The 17,042-nt window shown below is 44.5% G+C and overlaps 1 non-coding gene across 1 annotated transcript; it reads right to left on the bottom strand.

Moving 5' to 3' along the window:
- Positions 1-864: 864 nt before the first annotated feature.
- On the bottom strand, positions 865-971 carry LOC141624934 (small nucleolar RNA R71). The gene has a single exon (XR_012534737.1). It is a non-coding gene; the product is annotated as a small nucleolar RNA R71 (small nucleolar RNA).
- Between the last annotated feature and the right edge of the window lie 16,071 nt (positions 972-17,042).

Below are 17,042 nucleotides of genomic sequence, written 5' to 3' on the forward strand. Positions count from 1 at the left end.
ATAAATTGTTTTGATAAGGTAGTGACGACAAATCCCCATTATCAAATGGCGCCGTTGTCGGGGATGGCGTTAGGTTATACTTAGTTTTTCTTAGAGTCTTTGCTTTAGTCTTATCTCAATTGTTAGTTTGTTTTATTAGTTGTGTGTTCTTTGTAGAGTGTGTGATTTCTTGCCTTCCCCTAGTGTGTAAAAACACTAGGAGACTAACGATTTGTCAAGTACATGCCTAGAAGGAACCACCAAGCTCTTCTCTTTAACTCCGACCCCGAAAGGCTTTTTAGAACCTTGAGGACAAGGACTCTTGAGAGAGTTAGGAATAGTTCCCCTCAAGCAAACTTTGACCAACCAAATTCACACATCCCACAAAATATTGATACCACAACCACACTTCAACCAAACCTCACAATTGAGACTCTACTAGAAAACCCTTTTCATAACTTACCTATTCCAAATAGCCCACCTCAATCACCACCACATCACATGCAAAACCCTCCACCACAAATGGCTCTTAGAGATCATAACCGGCCTAACCATAATGATTCATGTAACCCTATCAATTTTGGTGTCTTGGCCCCAAACAACTTTGAAATGCATCCCGCCCAAGTCGGGTTAATTGAGAAGGATTTGTTCGGGGGGCATATTGAAGAGGATGCCCATGCTCATCTCCGGAAGTTTAAGAGGAAAGTTTCAATGATGAAGAAGAATGGGGTGTCCGAAGACACCTTGAGAATGATGTTGTTTCCGTTTTCATTGACGGGCAAAGCGGACCGATGGTTGAACATTCACCCACCGGATACCTTCACTACTTGGGATGCCTTGGCTAAAGCATTCATGGCCAAATATTACCGTTCCTCAAAGACCGTGATGCTCCGTAATGAGATTCATACATTTCAACAAGAGGATGGGGAGTCTTTGGGTGAAGCTTGGGACCGTTATCATGACTTGATAGCAAGTTGCCCCCACCATGGAATACCGGAATGGTACATCACTCAAACATTCTTCCAAACTTTGCTACCAAGGACTAAGGAGATGATAAATGCCTCCGCGGGGGGAGGATTTGATCACTTGAGTGATGAAGAGGGCACGACATTGATCAAGAAAATGGTAGATTCAGAGGCAAACTATGGTTCTAGAGGAAACATGCTAAGAAGGAATGAGAAGTTTCCTAAGGAAAACTCCTCCAACTCCGAGACAAATGCCAAGCTCGACTTACTCACAAAATAATTTGAGAAGTTCCAAAGAAATCAAGTGCACCAAGCCGCAACCTCACATGGGGCACCCATGGAGGAAGTGGCTCAAGTCTCAAGTTGTGAGCTTTGTGGAGGGAGTGGTCACACATATGACTTGTGTGCCAACAATTACAATGGTGTCTACGATGAAAATGTTCAAGAGGTTAACGCTTTTCAAAGCTTTAACAACAATTCAAGACCCACAAGACCACCTTTCAACAACCCAAATGTCTACAATCCAAATACCAATTTCTACCACCCCGGTTTAAGGAACCACCCCAACTTTAGTTACAAAAGTACCAATGTTCAAAACCCACAACACCTACAACCACAAGCCCCAAACAATCCACCCGGTTTTGCTCAACAAAGGGGAATATTCCCCAACCCAAGACCTAATCCCGGGAATCAAAACCAATGGCCAAACAACAATCAAAACCAAAATTATGAGAATCAAAACAACCAAGGATACCAAGATTTTGGTGGAAATCAAGGCAACCAAGGGTTTTACCAAGGGAATCAAGTGAACCAAGCAAACCAAGGATTTGGGCAAGGGTATGTTCAAGGGTTTCAAGAACAAGGTCAAGGATCAAACTTCAACAACAATGGTCCTAGAGCTAACTTCTAAGGGGGGCAAAACAACAACCAAGGTTCCAATGCTCGGTATGACTATGGGTTCCCTTTACCCATAGCCAACCAACCTTATCAAGAACCCCAAGGTGAGCTCTCTCAAGTTGAGCTTTTGAACATGATAAAGAACATGCAACTTCAACATAGTCAAGAGATAGCAAATTTTGCCAAAGCTACTCAACAAGAACAAGCAAACTTGAGGGATACCTTCCTTAAGGACATGAGGGAAATGGAATCTAGGATGGCTTCTCATGCTATGGCTAACCCTCAACGTCCGCCCGGTGGTTTATTGGCCCAAGGACAAAGCTCCAAGGATGCCTCAAATAGCCACCATGCTCATGCGGTAGTGCTAAGGAGTGGTGTAGAGCTTGAGGACCCCTACAAGGACCTTGTGGTGCAAATTGATGAAGATCCCAAGGGGAATGAATTGGAAGTGAATGGTGAAGAGGAAAGCTCACCCATTGAACCGTTGGGAAGAGCTAGTGAAGACAAGAAGGGAAAGAAAGTTTGGGAAGATTTGTCTAGAAGGGTAATTCAAGAGGACAAGGATGTTGATGGATATGTGGAAGACCTCCCTTATGAGGAGGAAGTTGTTGAAGAAGTGCCTTTGCAACACTCTAAAAAGGTAACAAAGAATTCGGCTCCTCCAAAGGTACCTTCCAATTCTCAACTTGTTCCAAAAATTCCTTACCCTTCAAGAGCCATAAAGAGTAGGGAAAACCTTAAGTATGCCAAGTTTTGTGACATGCTTGAGAAACTTGAGGTTACCCTACCCTTTACGGAGGTGATAATGAACATGCCAACCTACTCAAAATTTTTAAAAGATATTTTGACAAAGAAAAGAGTCTTGGGTGGCCAAGAAATAGTGGCTATGGAAGAGGCATGTAGTGCTCATATCCTTAATAAAATGCCCACTAAGCTTGGTGACCCGGGGAGCTTTTCAATCCCATGTGTAGTTGGTGGTGTGCCCATATCTAGAGCTCTTTGTGATTTGGGAGCAAGTGTAAGTGTTATTCCTTTGAAGGTTGCCAAGAAAATCGGAATTCAAAACATTGCTCCCACCTCAATGACTCTCCAATTGGCGGATAGGTCCGTCAAGCACCCTATGGGGGTGCTTGAGGACGTACCCGTCAAGGTTGGAAAGCTTTTAATTCCCGCCGATTTTGTTGTCCTAGATATTCCGGAGGATAGCCACACTCCCATCATCCTTGGTAGGACATTCTTGGCTACCGAAGGAGTTCTCATTGATGTGAAGAATGGGCGGCTAACCTTCCAAATCGAGGGCAACCACGTCGAATTTAACCTACCGAACTTGATGAAAGGACCAAAGATGTAAAGGTTGAGCACTATTGAGTTGATAGATGAGGTGGTACGTGAAGTAGACCGTGAAGAAGCGGAGATGGAAGAGGTTTTTCAAATCTCTTTGCATAATGAGGCTATGAAGGAGGACCATGAAGTTGATGAGGAACTATTGAAGAAAGTGGAGGGCTTTCTCCCTCCAAACGTACAACTCAAACCCTTACCTCCCTCACTCAAGTATGCTTTCCTTGATGAGAGGGAGGCTTACCCGGTGATCGTTAATGCTAACCTAAGTGAGTCCCAAGAAAAGAAGCTTTTGGAAATCTTGAAAACTCATAGAGGGGCACTTGGGTATAGCATTGATGACATCAAGGGCCTAAGTCCGAGTTTGTGCATGCATAGAATAGTTTTGGAAGAGGGGAGTCAACCCAAAGTTGACAGTCTTAGGCGGATAAACCCAAAAATCGCCGAGGTGGTAAAAAATGAAGTGTTGAAACTTCTAGAGGCCGGTATTATATACCAAATAACCGATAGTAAATGGGTTAGTCCGGTCCACGTGGTACCAAAGAAAGGGGGAGTACAAATGGTTGAACAAGAGGATGGCACCACCCTACCTACTAGACCCGTGACCGGGTGGCGCATGTGTATTGACTACCGAAAACTCAATGCCGCCACCCTAAAAGACCACTTCCCGATTCCCTTCATTGACCAAATGCTAGAAAGGCTCGCGGGCCATGCATACTATTGCTTCTTAGACGGGTATTCCGGGTTCTTCCAAGTTCCCATCCACCCGGATGATCAAGAGAAGACAACCTTCACTTGTCCAATAGGAGTCTATGCCTACCGTAGGATGCCATTCGGGCTTTGCAATGCGCCCGGTACCTTTCAAAGGTGCATGATGGTAATCTTTTCGGACTTTCTAGAAAAAAGCATGGAAGTTTTCATGGACGACTTTAGTGTCCATGGAGACTCATTCGATCATGGTTTTGAAAACTTGACTAGTGTGTTGAAGAGATGTGAGGAGCACAACCTCGTCCTTAATTGGGAAAAATGCCATTTTATGGTAGATGAAGGGGTTTTACTCGGTCACATTGTCTCTAGTAGGGGTATTGAGGTTGATGGTGCTAAGGTTGCCGTTATAGAGAACTTGTCACCTCCGTCCAATGTTAAGGGAGTGAGAAGTTTTCTAGGCCACGCCGGATTCTATAGGCGTTTCATTAAAGATTTTTCAAAGGTAGCAAAACCATTGACCTCATTACTCCTCAAAGATGCCCCCTTTGTGTTTGATGAATCTTGTCTTGAGGCTTTTCATAGGTTGAAGGAAGCATTGGTGACGGCTCCCATAATCCGGGCTCCGGATTGGAGCCTTCCTTTTGAGATAATGTGTGATGCTTCGGACTTCGCGGTTGGTGCGGTACTTGGGCAAGTGGTGGATAAGAAGCATCATGTGATTTATTACACAAGCAAGACTCTTGACCAAACACAATGTGGCTATGCTACAACCAAAAAGGAGATGTTGGCGATTGTTCATGCCGTTGAGAAATTTCGACAATACCTTGTTGGGTCTAAGGTGGTGGTTTACTCCGATCACACCGCCTTGAGACAATTAATGGTTAAGAAAGATGCAAAGCCCCGAATCTTGAGATGGGTCCTACTTCTCCAAGAATTTGATTTAGAGATTAAGGATAAGGCCGGATCAGAAAATGTTGTAGCCGACCACCTATCAAGATTGACCATTGAAGATCATGGAATACAAGACAAGAGTGGACTCATTATTGAGTGGTAACGGGATGATGGACTCATGGAAGTTAGCATCAAAACCCCTTGGTTTGCGGATCTTGCAAACTACATTGTGAGTGGTTTCTTACCTGATGAAATGGAACAAAGGGAAAGGCGGAAGTTGAGGAATGATGCTAGGAGATACTTTTGGAATGAACCACACTTGTTCCGCAAGTGTGGGGATGGAATGTTCTGGAGATGTGTTTCAAGAGAGGAGGGCTTGGAGATTGTCGAGCGGGTTCACAATTCCGCCTATGGGGGACACTTGGCCACCTCTAGGACCATTGCCAAGATCCTCCAGGGTGGATTTTATTGGCCCTCCATGTTTAAAGACATCCACTACTTGGTTAAATCTTGTGATGCTTGCCAAAGGGTTGGGAACATTGGAAAGAGGAGTGAAATGCCCTTGACTAATATATTGGAAATTGAGCTTTTTGATTGTTGGGGCATAGACTTCATGGGACCCTTTCCCAACTCTTGTGGAAATGAATACATCTTGGTCGCGGTGGATTACGTGTCCAAATGGATTGAAGCGGTAGCCGCCCCCACCAATGATAGCAAGGTTGCGATGAAGCTTTTCAAAGGCACGATTTTCCCAAGGTTCGGAACACCAAGAGTAGTCATAAGTGATGGCGGATCACACTTTCGCAAAAGCACTTTCAAAGCTCTACTTGAATCACATGGAGTGCGGCATAAAACCGCCCTTGCCTACCACCCTCAAACTAGTGGGCAAGTGGAGGTTTCTAACCGCCAAATTAAAGCCATTTTGGAGAAAGTCACAAACAAGAGCCGGAAGGATTGGTCACAAAAGCTCTCGGATGTCTTATGGGCATTGAGAACCGCCTACAAGACACCCCTTGGCACCACTCCCTATAAGCTTGTGTACGGGAAAGCTTGTCATTTACCGGTCGAGCTAGAACACAAGGCTTGGTGGGCTCTTAAGGAGATGAACTTTGACTTTGATGCCGCCGGAGAATTGCGCATTCTCCAAATGAATGAGCTTGAGGAATTGAGATTGGAGGCTTATGAGAGCTCCAAAATCTATAAGGACCAAACGAAGAAATGGCATGATGGCAAAATCATGAAGAAAGAGATAAGTGTTGGAGACCTTGTTCTCCTTTTCAACTCCAAGATAAAGGTGTTTCCGGGCAAGCTCAAATCAAGGTGGTCGGGACCCTTTAAAGTGATGAAAATATTCCCCTATGGTGCCTTCGAGCTTTGGAGCGAGGAAGGAGGAACCTTTAGGGTCAATGGTCAACGAATCAAGCGCTACTATGACGGTGACAACAAAGGTCCAATTGAAGTGCTTTATCTCAGGGAACCCCTCCCCGAGGAGAGGGCAAATTGAAGCTCTTGAAAGTGATTTGGTTTGGTGGAGTTCCTCAAGAACAACCACTTGTACATAGCATGCATTTTAGTTAGCAAATGAGAAAATTGGAAGGATCGTACTTGGCAAGATGGAATTGGTTTGAGGTTTGGAGAGAATTTAACCGACTTTGGAAGAGTTGATTCTTGATTTGTGCAACGTTGATAAATTTTTGATGCATGAAACCTTAAGTATTTCTAAGGGGGTCTGAGCCTGTGGGCAGGCGGCCTGTCTATGACCGGCTCAGAACCCGCTGTAACTTTTGGGCAAAATTGAAGTTAACAAAATGAGGAAAGGGATCTCAGCCGGTGAACCGGCGGACGGTCTAGCCACCGGCTGAAAACCCGCTGTAACTTTTTGGTCGCAATTTTGAGAAGGGACTCCCAGCCGGTCGGCCGGCAGCCGGCTCACCGGCTGAGGGTCGTGGTGACGTGGCGGATTGGGTAGAATGACGAAGAAGGGACTCCCGGCCGGTAGGCCGACTGAGAGTCACGTTTTTACTTAGAAAATTTTCGGAAATGACGAGGAAGGAATCCAGGCCGGCCGGCCGCCGGTCGCTCAACCGGCGCAAAACCCGCTGTAAGATTTTGGAACCCCAGCCGGTCCACCGGCTGCCGGTCCCCAGACCGGCCCAGACCCCTCCCGTGCTCCCTTAACTCTTCTCAACCATTCAATTCTTCCTCACTTTATCAAAATCTCTCTCTCTCTCTCTCTCTCTCTCTCTCTCTCTCTCTCTCTCTCTCTCTCTCTCTCTCTCTCTCTCTCTCTCTCTCTCTCTCTCTCTCTCTCTCTTCAAACACTAACACACCTTTTCCATCTTCTCTTCACATACTCATCCTCAAATCATCAAAAACATCATCTAATCCTCCATTTTTTGTGACAAAACTTCCTTTTAACCATATAATATCACTCCAAACTCCATTTTTCATCATTAAAACACCAAAAAACTCAAAAAATTGTCACTTCCAAGGCTAGGGTTTGAAAAATCCGAAAATACATCATCCTTTTTTTGGTAAGTTCTTCACTCTAGCTTTATTTATTTAAGGTTTAATTGTCCTTTTAAGCCTTTTTGGTGGAAAAATTGGAGTTTTTGATTTGGGTTAGTAAGGTTAGTTGAATTTTGGGGATTAATGGCACCAAGTAAGAGAGCTAGGGCGGAGGCTAGTGGAGCGGAGATAGCTCGCGACCCGACTTTCCCGGAGGTTCAATTCATTTCCGAGGAACACAAGGTAAGATTTTCCCACCTAAAATCTAGTGAAATCATCCCTACTAGATTTATTTGCCGAAATACCTTGAGAAAACTAGGTTGGGATACCGATTGTGAAAAATTGTTTAATGGGGTCGGGATGGGAGCTATGTATAAACTACATCGCCAAACCTTTGCTAGAATCACACTTGAATTTTTGTCCTCCCTCGAGGTAGAAAAAAATAAGAACACAAGTAAAATAACCGGTATCTCCTTCCGGTTAATGAACAAGACTATTCAAGTGACCCTTGAGCGAATTGGAAGAATTTTTGGGTTGCCTAGTACGGGGAGCCACCTTCCCCCGACTAGGTATGATCAACAAGAATTGTGGAAAGCGATTTCCGCTGAGAATATTAAAGATGAGCCTAAAATGAAGGAGCACCATATTCATAGCCCAATTATCCGGACATGGCACCGCTCTATGGGGTGGACGATATTTGGGAGGCATGAGCCTCACAATATGCGTTCCGACGAGCTCTACATACTCGGGAGCTACCTTAGGCAACGCCCCACGGCGTATCAAATCAATATTGCTCATCTCTTGATACTTCATTTGCAAAAGCTTGGTAACAATATCCGCTACAGTTCACCAATCGTGGTAGGGGGTTTGATAACCCAAATTGCTAAGGAGACCGTAGGATTTGTGGAATCACGGCATCAACCGGTACAAGGGGTCACCATAATTGATAGTAATCATTTGAGCTCCCTTTTCTTTACCAAGTATGATTTCAATGACAAGAAGACTTACCTCTTGATTAGGCAGAGCTTGACCTCTATAGCTCTCCCCAATGCCGATTTGGTTACTCTTGAACCGGACAAGGAACGATATCTCCTTCCAATTGCAAACACCGCCGCCCCTACCACTCGGCAAGTGGCCCGTAGCACTCTCTCCTACGGAAGAAATGCACAAGGACCTACTCAATCTTCTTATAATTATGATGCCCCACCCGAAACCGGCACATCTTCCTCCGCCCAACCCTCCCAATACCCACCCATTGATCCGAAAGTTTGGGAACTCATGGAGGGCATGAACCTTGGGATTGGAAAGGTGCAATCCTCCTTGGAATACTTCCGCACCCACGTCGACAAACGCTTTGAACAAGTCGATGACTCCTTAGGCCGAGCACAACAAAAAATAGATCGAATCTACGTGGATAAAGCTCTCGGCAACTACCCCCTCTATGAAGACTACGCTTCCCGGTGTATGGTCCCACCCGACGGCCCTTTCCCCTCCTACTTCAACCTACCGGATGGAGGGTACACTCAACCGGGGATTCATGGAGGCCTCAACTTAAACCCCGACTACTATAGCGCCCCATCCTTCCAAACTAGTGGAGGATATGACTACAACCAAGGGGGTGGCTACGGTGGTTTTGGGGGAGGGTATGATAGCCAAGGGGGAGCGGGAGGCTACCACACCAACGTCTCTATGGATGCTCCTTACAACCCTCATGCCAACCAAGGAGGGTTTGTTGGTGATGGTAGTGGCCAAGGGGGTAGTGGAAGTAGGCTAGGGGTGGATACTAGCGGCTATGAAGGTATTCGTTTTGATGTGGGAAATGATGAGTATGGCGGGAGCGGATTTGATGCTCCTAGAAGTGATTATGATGCTAGTGGAAGTGGTTTTGGAGACTTTGGGTATCAAGGCGGCTTTGATGATCAAAGCCGTGGTAAAGGAAAATGTGTGGTTAACGTTGATGATGATGAAGATGATAATGATGATGAGGACCCAGACGATGAACTAGTGGACTATGGCTCGGATTTTGATTGAGCCCTTATCTTTGCTCCCGTCATGAAAAATCCAAAGCCAAGTATGATTTCCCCCTAAATCCAAATTTTCTCATTCATATTTCAATTTTGTATGCATTTAGTTAGTAGGCATATAGTTGCATTCATCTATATTGCATTAGATTTCAATTTTATAACATATTGTCACATTTAGTTATTGCATCCATATAGTATAGCTTGCATCATATTTCAATATTGCATATAGATTAGATCATGCATTGCATGCTTATTTGAAAACAACTAAAAAACTGAAAAATTAAAAATCAACAAAAACATGTATTTCATTTCCGAATTTCATCCACACATTTATTTCCTTTGGAAATATGTAAATAAATAAGTGTGGGGAGGAAATTCCACCTATTTAAAAATACAAAAACATGTTATTTCTTTTCAAATATGCAAAAATCCAAAAACAAGTTCTTTTAATTTTCCAACTTGCCCTCCCATGTAAATGAATAAGTGTGGGGAGGGCCTAAAAAAAAAAACCAAAAATATGCATTTTTGTTCTTAATTTCCTCCACACATTTATTTCCATTTAAAACCCATGTAAATAAATAAGTGTGGGGAGGAAATTCATATCTTCTAAAAACACAAAAATATGTTATTTCTATTTTCAAAAATTTCAAAAATACCAAAAATATGTTCCTTTCTTTTACCTATTCTCTCCCTAGACTTGTTCCATTGGAGACTTACTCGGGGACGAGTAATGTTCAAGTGTGGGGAGGGAAATATCCACTTTGTGAATATTTGTTTATATTTGTATATACCTTTAAATTTGATAAAAATTCAAAAAATGCCTAAAAATTGAAAAATTTCAAAAATTACAAAAACATTGCATTGTATATATATGTTGTTTGTTGTCTAACCTTTGGCATAGACATCGACCATTCGAGGAAAAAAGGAGCTACAAGTCACTTGGTAAACTCGTTCTAATCTCTTACTCCTTTCCCGTTCTTTCATTTTATCTCTTGAATATTTGAAGGAGAATGGGATTTTGTGCCTTGGATGTTCCCTTGGGGAACTTGTGGATTGTTGGTGTTGATGTGTTGCTAGGATTAGTCAAAGTTGTTGCATGTTTACCTTTTGTTCATTTTCAATTCTCGCATGCATATGTTCTTGTATATACATGTTTTTCAATTTGAAGTCTCACATCCGTTTGTATATAAATGTTTTGCATGAATATGGTCGAAGAAGGGAACCAAGTACCCCCATGATGATCTATATGTCCAATTGTGTCTTTCCCCTCCCCGTGACTTGCACGCGTGACCTCTTAGTTAGCCGAGGGAAGTGGGTTTGACCAATGAGTTTAGACCGATCTTGTGAGACCTAGGACCGTAGACTAGACCTAGGGCTTGACTTAGCCACTCAAAGATAAGGGTAGAGCCTCCTAGGGTGGGTACATTCATACCCCACCCTCATCTAGGTTTGAGAGTAGGCCTCCTCGCGTGGCGTGTCACATCAAGTCGCATAAGTGTGTCATTTCGTCCTTAGACCGTGAATTGCATTTCATTTTTTGTGCACATGTTATGAAACAAAATCCGTTTATATGAACCTCACATATCCAAAGTAGCTTAGTTTCGTCCCTTGCATTGAATTCCTCTTTTGATTCATCCTTCTGAGCCTTAGCCTATTCCTTTTGGCATACCCACTAAAAGAGCTACATCCCAAAAACACCCTCCTTGATCAAGAATGGGTCGTGATTTGTAGAAGTGTCTAGGTGGTGGAGTCGGAATTTAGTATTGGACGAAGTACATGTCCATTGGGTCAAAATTTAGTCTACATTTGGTGTTGTATATAAATAAGAGGTTGAAAAAGTAATGAAAAACAAAATAGAAAAGTGAAAAAAAAAGTCATGAAAAATCCGAAAAAATGAGTTACTTGTTGTATATATATTGTCAAGAAAAGAAAAAGGCAAGCAACACCCCTCCTCATCATTAAACGGGGTAGAAAAAGCCGTTGCTAGGTAAAAGGGCAAATTGATGTTTTTCCAAAATCAGTCGGGTTTACACATTTTTTGCATGACTTGGGAAACCTAGTTTTTGTTACGGTGTAGATGTTACCATTTGTTGAAATAAGAGGAGTACTTTTGAGTTTTTCCAATTTGAGTTGGGTTTATGCAATTTTTGCATAGTTTTGGTGATCCATGCTATGTTAGGGCATAGACGTGTCTCATATGTTGCAATAAGAAATGGGATGTGATGTGTCGACTATTCTTGATTTGAACTCCACATATCCAAACGGTGCTTGCACCAATCCCGTTTTGTCCTACTCCCTAGCCCCGTTACAACCCTTGTTTCATATTGTGTGCATTTTACCATTGTTTGCATTTCATTGGACGTAGGACGGTCTTACACATTAGATTGCGGGCACGTTTTCGCTAGTCGAGTTAGGCGAGTGATTTTGGTTACTATTTGTCACAAAAATCACCTTGTTCTTTCATTGAGTGACGAGTGAAAACCGTGAGGATGCCGTTGCCTAGGTCCCCTTAGTCATGGGTCTTTTGGTTGAATCTCGTGTCGGTTTTGTAATTCTCGGCGGATTTGCCTACTTCCCCTTACCCCGCTCTCGAATGTGTTTCTTGAGTATTGGTCACGCGAGGGTTGCTTGAGTCATGCTTAGGGGGTTGGCACCTCCATTAGAACTTCTGAGACGGTACTCCCAACCAAGACCATGTTTTGTTGCTTGAAAATCCGGCCACTTAGATGAGGAAAGTGGACCATTTTGTTAGATGCATTCTATTGCTTGGATACGTGCTTTCATGATAGATGCATCGTAGTTTTGTAGCAAGACCCAACTTGCCTTGCAATAGGGCACTTTCCCCTCATGAGTGTCAAATTGCGAGTTGAAGGGGCGTTGAGTGCGCTAATACTCGATCGGCTTAGGTAGTAGCGTAGTTGAGTGATGCTTATATTGTGCACCCACTCTCCATATCTATTATAGTAGTGACTTTTGCATTGATTTAGGACTTACTCGAGGACGAGTAAGAGTTAAGTGTGGGGAGGTTGATAAGTTCCCATTTTGTGTCAATTTCACCTTTCTTCTCTATGCATATTTTCCGATCACATGCGGTTCTTGACCCTTTTTAGCCCCATTTTGTAACTTTAGCCCGTACTATGAGCTTTGTGTTCCTCACTGCAGATTTTGCGTAAGGAAGAGGGCTAAGGGAGCTAGCTATTGAACTTTCAAGGCATGCCTAGAGAAGAAGAGTGAAGGGAAGAGAAGCAGGACTCCCGGCCGGTTGGCCGGCAGCCGGTCCACCGGCTGAGAGTCCCACTATACTTGCATTGAAGATTGAAGAGCTGAAGGAGGATTCCAAGCCGGCATGGCGGCAGCCGGTCAACCGGCTGAAGATCCCCTTATGGAGCCGGTCCAGAGCCGGCGGCCGGTCCACCGGCTCGCCATACCTGATGATTTAATTTGCACCCAAAAGTTCCAGCGGGTTTTCCGTCGGTGGTCAGCCGGCGGCCGGTTGACCGGCTCGGACTCCTTTTCCCCGCATTTTCAACTTCCTTGTAATTTTCGACTTAAATAATTGTAAACTATAAATACCCCCTCCCCCCCCCCCCCCCCCCTAATTCATTTTCGACACACAACCCTAGATCTGAGAATTTTCCATAAATATTTGTAATCTTTCCTTAATCAAGCTTTAATCTTTCCTTAATAATTAGTAATTACATAGTGAAATTAGTTAGTATTAGTGAGAATCAATTGTTTACACTTGGTTTTTGAAAATTGTATTGGGAGATTTTGGAGGTTTTCCTTCATATTATTCAATCAAAGCAATCACCTTTACTTTGTTGGTACATCTCTTCCCTTATTCACTTGTTAATCAATTGTTTACATTTTGGTTTGTCTCTTATAATTGCTATAATCATTTCCATGTCTTCTCTTTATGTTGTTTGTTCTTCTCTTTTTGTTAGCATGATGAATTCCAACATGAGTGAGTAGTTACCCTTCTAGGGTTTAGGGGGAGTCTAAATCGGATTATTGGGCATGATAGGTTGATAGTTTTGAGTCTTTGGTGTAGAAATTGTCTTTCTTTGCATTGCATACAAGGTGTTTGACGATTTGTGTGAGTGAAAGCTTGTACCTTTTGTCTTGATAGCTTAATTCCTCCATTAAATGAGAGTTTGTTGGTGGTCTTGTTGCATGTTTTAGAATGGGTAGTTGCTCAATGAGAGTTGGTAATCGCCTATAGGATAATCAAGAGATTGAATCCCGTCCTAAGACAAACCTACACTTTAGACTAGTTTAATCGACTTGTTTGCCCATAGTTCGCTTAGATGACCCCGAAAACCCTAGTCTTTAATCAATCGAATACATACTTCTCTTAATTACTTGCATTAGTTACAACTAGTTTAAACCAATTTCACCTCCTTACAATTTTTGACTAGACTTGATTCTTACCTAGACTAAGTAGAAACCCCCGCCGTCTTCGTGTTCGACGCCCGACTAAATACTACATTTAATTGGGTTTTTATAAATTGTTTTGATAAGGGTAGCGACGACAAATCCCCATTATCAAGTCCTCACCAGGAAGAAGGAGGGCGTCACCACCGACGCCAGATAGGTCAGCCTCCCTCTCAGCCTCAGAAGGCTCCCTAAACATCGTCCGAGGAGGATCGATGGGAACCGTCAAGACATCCCGAGAGCACTGGCGAGCCAAGCGCTCACCCAAGTACCACACAGGACCCATCGACGTCCTCAGCAGCAACCGGCTCGAGCTCCTAGGTCGAAGGACCTCAGCCACAAAGGGAGGAGCGCCAGCGTACTCCGCCTAAGGCCTGGGCACCCACTGGGAAAAGCAAACAAGAAGTCATTCTTATGATCGGTTTTGAAAAAGGTAATAAAAAAACGAACGAAGGTGAAGTACTCACGCCGTCCAACTGAAGAGCGTTCACCTCCCGCCGACAGACGTCGTGGAAGGAACACCGACTCCTCGTGCGACACATCACCCAATCCCTCACAACGGGATAGGCCTTCTCCACCGGCTCCGTCCTCTTGGACGCGAGGCCCGGAAAGTAGGAGTACACCCACGCCTGTAAAACAAGATAGTCAATAACGATCTTTCGTGATTTAACAGAAAAGGAAATGATCTTTCATGAAATGAAGTGAAGGTTCATACCTCCAACAGCAGTCCAGGGCCGACAACAGCAGGAGAAGTCCCCTTCTCCATCAACTCCGGACGAACCATGGCCCTCATGAAGCGGATGAGGACCGCAAAACCAGCAGTGACCCAGTCCCAACGGCCTAGGGAGCTCAGGTCAGAAAGAAAGGGAAGGAGCTTCGTCGAAAGCCTCTCTCCCTTGTCTTCGAGGTAGATCGAAGACAGAAACCACCAGAGCCACAAACGGACTCTTTGATCTGCGGTACAGGGAGGAGGAGCCGTCTCCCTTCCCTCGATCACCACCGACGCCGGGGTATTCCCGCAAAGTAGTCCCGAACGTAAGAACTAGGCACCAAACCAGGTACCGCAGCCGCCTTTGGCGCCAAGTTCCAGCCGATCGACCTCCTAGCCTCAGCCGAGTCAACCCTCATGGCTGTCTCCGGCCACTCCACCACCTCAGTCCCGCACGGCAGACCAGAAATCATGCCATAGTCCTCTAACGTGACCCCCACCTCACCAAAAGGCATGTCAAATGTGGAGGTCGTGTCCCAGAACCGGTCCAAGAAAGCTCAGACGAGACTAAGGTTAGCCCGAAGCTTCCTCCTCGCGACATCCCTCCAAGCCTGCACCAAAGCACCGAACGCTCCCTGCTCGATCATGGCTCGCTCCTCAGCCGATAGCCTCTCGTAGCACCCCATCGTCGTCGTATAGCCCGAGAACGATCTGATATTCCCGGCCTCCTATGTTGATTTGAAACAAAAGCTATCTTTAGCTCAAAATGAAGAAGAAAAGGAATGACAAACAGAAATGAAAGAAGATGAATCAAGAGCGATGAATTCGATTTACCAAGCTCTTCACCGTCCTGTAGGACAGGTGACCCTCTGCAGCCCAAAGCAGGTGCCTACTGTCCCAGGTCTCAACCCACGCAGGTGCTCCTCTCAGCTGACAACCACCCCGTCCAACGTTAGCCCATCTCGGGACCTCCTCCTCCTCCTCAACAATCTCCTCCTCAAGGACCTCGTCCTCAGCAGCCGTCACCGCGGCAGTAAAAGCCTGCTCTAACGCCTCCTCAAGCATCTGAGAAGGGTCAACAACAGTGTCCACGTCCATGGGAACACTCCCGGATGTAGAAGCCTCGTCGCCTGCAAAATTAAAGTGAATGCAGGCCGCGTCAAGTGACGACAAGCCTTAATTAGGGGATTTTCGAGTTTTCGGAGCTCCAAAATCGCTCTTTTCTCGCCGTACTTGGCAATTTTCCCACAAACCCGTCCGCTCATGTGGTAATTTGGGTCAAGTCAAGCCTAAGTTGAAGCCTAGTCATGGGTTCGAGTCGGAATTTCGATAGCATTTTGTTATAACGACGATTATGCCCTAGGAAGTGTCCTGAAAAAGCCGTCACATATCAAGATTCCAAGATGGTAGGAAGTTTACCCATCATGCAAGGATTCCAAATACCAAGTTTCATCACAAATGGGCAATCCTAAGGGTATTTTCGAAGCGATTTACGGTTTAGGTGTGAAATCGTCACAATTTCACTCAAACGCTCAAAACTCAATGAAAATTCGAAAAAATACATGGTTATGATCCTTATACTACCAATTAGCCATTTACAAAGTCAATTTTGCAAGGCAAAACCATTTCGGGGAAAAGCCCCAAATTTTCGACTAATTAGGGTCGAAAACCCTAATTTTGTCGGTCCCATTTGATCAAATACAGAAGATAAATGCAAGATTGATACACATACCTCGATTAGTCATGGCGAATGCAAGATTTTGGATCAAATTTTGACGGAAATGGTTGGAATTTGAGAGAGAAATCAAGAATTTGTGTTTCAAACAAATGAAACAAACCCCTCTATTTCATCGGGTTTTTACGCAGGATTGACACGCCCAGGAAAAGACGCAGCAGGTGCTGCGCCTCTTCCAAGGGATGCAACTCTTGCTGCGCCTCTTCCTCAGTTTCCCTCCATAGAAATTTTCGAAGATTCGTTATAAGTTCGTTATTTTGTGGGCCCATCTTTGGTGCGCCTCTTCCTCGATGCTGTATCACATATTTGGTCCATTCGACGTATATTCTTTGCCCGGATCCGTATTTCTAAGCTAACAGCAAACTGTTGCCAGGTTCTGCCAAGACCTAGCTTGTTACAACGAGCGATTCTTCTTTGACAGGTGTTTCGACACACCTTTATTATGTTCCCCCAGCGAGAGTACACGGATAGACATTCCCTCTCGAGACATGGAGATCAGTTTCCGATTATGTTCCCCCAACGAGAGTGCACGGATAGACATTCCCTCTCGAGACATGGAGATCAGTTCCCGATTATGTTCCCCCAGCGAGAGTTCACGACAGACAGTCATTCCCTCTCGAGACATGGAGATCAACATCGAACCCAAGCTCTTCCGAAGTTTGTTTGAAGCCGACCACATGCAGATTTCTCCCAGCAGTTCCAGACTATGTCCTGCTGTCTTCTCCCAATATTGCGTTTTGTTTCCCCTGGAGTTTCAAGGAATTTCAGGTATGGTCTCTTCTTATGGCCGGCGAGCTTCCTTACGTAGTCTAATGGACTTTAAACGACCCTCCCCGATAGTCGATGCACTCTAA

Source organism: Silene latifolia, chromosome X (assembly GCF_048544455.1).
Source record: "Silene latifolia isolate original U9 population chromosome X, ASM4854445v1, whole genome shotgun sequence".
NCBI lineage: Eukaryota > Viridiplantae > Streptophyta > Magnoliopsida > Caryophyllales > Caryophyllaceae > Silene > Silene latifolia.